The 4,300-nt window shown below is 33.6% G+C and overlaps 1 pseudogene; it reads left to right on the top strand.

Annotated features, from left to right (window-relative positions):
- The first annotated feature begins 1,670 nt into the window (after positions 1–1,670).
- LOC102960340 lies at positions 1,671–2,199 on the top strand (annotated as a pseudogene).
- Positions 2,200–4,300: the final 2,101 nt, after the last annotated feature.

Genomic DNA, 4,300 nt, shown 5'->3' with positions numbered 1-4,300 from the left:
TTATAGCTTGAGAAAAGAACATTTTACCAATTTTATTGGAATATGAGCAACAAGGAGGGTTAATAAAGAATTTTAAATAGAAAATTATGTTAATCTTAATTCACATTACAAAATAGTAAAGTCAGTAGACAGACAAGCAGTCACACATACATACAGTTTTTTTTTTTTAATGTAACAGAAGCTATAGGACTGTAGTCTTTTCTGTAAATGGATTTGAACACCACAAGTACCAAATACTGCATTCAAGGGAATATAATTAGAGCTGAAGAGTTGAGAACTCTCAAAATACAGATGAAACTCGATACTCCCAAAAGATTGTACTGGCTGAAAGTTTAAATGGGTTAAATAAGGGTTTAGATAAATCCCTGGATGACTGAGCCATAACCAGTCATTTAAAGGCAATTAGAGATTTAAAGGTGAAGGTCTTGGGAGGATTATGTCACAGCAAAGGCAAAAGTCCCGTAGGGCACTTTAAGAGCCAGGATTCTGCCCAATTCTTTCACTCTTAAACAGAAGCCTTAGATACCTCATTCTCTGGGACTTTATATATATTTGAGTGTTTGGTCTGGTCCCCAGGAAACACAGTAGCTACTCCAGGTTAAACCTAAAGTAGTACTAGGTGATCTCATCCTAACTAATGAATTCCATTATCTATCTAGGAAGATAGAAAATCATTCCTAGAGTTCCTTTTGTAAAAAGAAATGTAGGTTTGAGATTACCTCTCCATTCTTGTTTGCATATTTTTTCTCCCTAATTTCCTCCATTAATATTATACTTAATTGTAGAAGTAATTCAGATATAATTACATTTTACAAGTAAGAATAAAGGGGAAGGAATCATGTAACATGACTGAAAAGAAATAATTTTGACCATTTCCATTTCTGTTACATTTCAAGTCCCCAAAGATTTGAGTATGTGATCAACTGTTTGCAAAACTGTCCCAAGTTCTTTATCTTTACCTCTACTTCTACCCTTTGCAATGTAATTTGCAGTTCTTCCAATCAAAGGGTGGTCTATTTCCCTAACTCTTGTTTAGTCTGGTCTTGTTACTAGCTTTGGCCAATAAATTCAACAGAAATGATGGTGTGCCAATTCCAGCTATGGAATGGCACTATTTCAAACTTCTTTTTGAACCTCAGCCACTGACACAAGAACAAGCCTGCTGGAACATGAGAGGCCGCATAGAGAGAAACTGATCATCTTCAAGGCTAACTAGCTCACAGATGATCAGCCAGCTGATAGTAGATGCATGAGTTAGCCCATCTGAAATCTTAATAATTGTGCACATGATTTACATATCCATAATTAATAACAGATGCTTATTTTATGATAGTGCATTTTGCTGTGGATTGATATATAGTAATAACTAAATAATAAAGGGATGAAGCATGTAATTGAGTTACTTGTTAGCTATATATTATCATAATAAATATGTGGCTTTGTACTCTCTTCCCTCAGTATTTCCTTGGTGATATTAAATGATTTTGAAACATGTGGCCACATATTAAATCCAGGAGAATAAGGAGAAAGCTAGACACCAAACCTAAGGAAGTGAATCTGACAAAAAATATTATTCTTTCATTTAATGGATTATCAGAAAAATACAACTGTGTACTTATATGTACTAAATAACATGTCCTTAAAATATATAAAAAACAGGGGTTTGAAGCATGGCGGACGACGTGGACCAGCAACAAACCACCAACACTATAGAGGAGCCCCTGGATCTCATCAGGCTCAGCCTGGATGAGCGAATTTATGTGAAAATGAGGAATGACAGCTTCGAGGCAGATTACATGCTTATGATCAGCATTTAAATATGATATTGGGAGATGTGGAAGAGACTGTGACTACCATAGAAATTGATGAGGAAACCTATGAGGAGATATATAAATCAACAAAACGGAATATTCTGATGCTCTTTGTCCGGGGAGATGGTGTTGTTCTAGTTGCCCCTCCATTAAGAGTTGGCTGAAACAAAGAATTTATCGTGTTATGGAATATAGGAGACTTTGTATGATTGCCTCTTTAAATGTAGAAGACATTCAAAAGAGAAACCTGCGTTAATTTCGACATTAAGAAATGACCAAGGATTCTTGCACTCCTGAAATGAGTTGATTTGCAGATAACTCAAAAATTCTTAAGCTAAAGAGTATTTTTATTTTTTCCAACCCTTTCAATAAATGTGATCACCAAGAAAAATATATATATATAAAAAACAAAAATGGTAGTAAATTAATTATAATGAGTTGCTTTAAACACTCTACTTTCAATAGTTAAAAGTTACTTATCATTTGAAGAACAAAATTACCAAAAAAATGATTATCAAAACCAACTTACTAGAATATTCCACTCAACTACAGAAGGCTGGTTTTTTCCCCCCCAAGCACCCAGAGGAATTTATAAAAACTGACCACAGATTGGGTGATAAAGCAAATCTCAACAGACTTCCAAGAATTAGAATCATATGGAATAGTATATTCCTTGATCACATGGATGAATTCATGCGCACACATATATATAGGATAAAGTAGGGCATTACATAATGATAAAGTGGTCAATTCTTCAAGAAGGCATAATATGCATGTGCCTAAAAGAAGCATTAAATATGTGAATAAAAATGCATTAGAACTACAAGGAGAAACAGATGAATCCAGTATTATTTCTGGATATGTCAACACCCTTTCAGATATGGAGAGATCTAACAGGTAGAACATAGTTTAACTTAACAATACCATCAATCAACTGAATATAATGGCCACTTATAGGCTAATTCATCCAACAACGGCAAAATACACATTCTTCTCAAGCTAACATGGAGAATTTACCAAAATAGACCACATCGTGGGCCGTAAAACACACCATAACAAATTAAAAAGAATAGAAATCATACAATGTCTTCTCTCAGACAACAGTGGAATTTAGATCTCAATAAAAGAAAGATATCTAGAAAATACAAAAATATTTGGATATTAAACAACATATTAAATTTTTTTTAATGTTTATTCATTTTTGAGAGAGAGGGAGAGAGAAACAGTGTGAGTGGGGGAGGGGCAGAAAGAGAGGGAGACAGAATCTGAAGCAGTTTCCAGGCTCTGAGCTGTCGGCACAGAGCCTGAGACAGGGCTCGAACCCACAAACCATGAGATCATGACCTTAGCTGAAGTCAGACGCTTAACCCACTGTGCCATCCAGGTGCCCCTAAAGAACACATTTTTAAATAATGCATGAATCAAAGGAGAAATCTCAAATTAAAAAAAATATTTTAAATAAAATGAAAATGTAACATCAATATTTGTGGGATTTGAATACATATAAAGTAAAACCTTGGATTGTTAGTAACTTGTTCTGTGAGTGTTCCACAAGACAAGCAAACATTTCCAATACATTTTAACTTGATAAATGAGCAATGTCATGAAATACAAGTAGTACCTGATGCTGAATGTCACATAGTCAGAATTGAGCCAATGGTTCTTGAAATTCACTTTGATATACAAGTAGTTTGAACTAGAAGCATGTTTCTAAAACAAATTATTCCCGTACACCAAGGTTTTACTGTATTCAAAAGAATAAAGATCTAAAATCAATAAGCAAGATTCTACCTTAGGAACTAGGAGAGCAAATTGCATTCAAAGTAAGTGAAAGAAGAAGAGGAAGAGAAAGAAGGCAGAATAAAAAGTGGAGCAGAAATGAATGAAATTAAAAATAGCAAATCAATAGAGAAAATCAATAAAACCAAAAGCTGGTTCTTTGAAAAGGCCAATAAATTGATAAGCCTCTAGACACATCTGATAACAAAGAGAGGACACAAATAACTAATATTAGAAATGAAAGAATATCATTGCAGATTTCATGTACATGGAAATGATAAAGTGGTACTCTGAACAACACCCACAAATTTGATAACCTTCAACCTAACATCTAAAATTATAATGTTTCTAGAATAAAACATAGAAGATTATCTCTGTAAACATGAAATAGGCAAATATTTATTAGACTTGACTAAAAATGCATGAAACATAAAAATGGATAGGTGGTTTTAGTGGAGATCGACAATGATGCTTTCTGAAAGACATTTAAAAAATGAAAAGGCAAGTGAAGAACTAGGAGAAATATTTACAGTACATATATCTGATAAAGCATTTATATCCTCAAAAATTATAATAATATGGAGTTCTATGTTTATAGTCCATGCACTATTCCGTCTGAGAATTCAAGTTCCTAATGAAAGGTTAAAACAAACAAAAAAAAATGGCAAAAATCTTACAAGTTTCCAGCACATGTTTACCCTGGCAAATAT

The sequence above is a fragment of the Panthera tigris genome, chromosome D3 (assembly GCF_018350195.1).
Source record: "Panthera tigris isolate Pti1 chromosome D3, P.tigris_Pti1_mat1.1, whole genome shotgun sequence".
Lineage (NCBI taxonomy): Eukaryota > Metazoa > Chordata > Mammalia > Carnivora > Felidae > Panthera > Panthera tigris.
The sequence above is the reverse complement of the archived record's forward strand: the minus strand, read 5'-3'. Positions and strand labels throughout refer to the sequence as shown.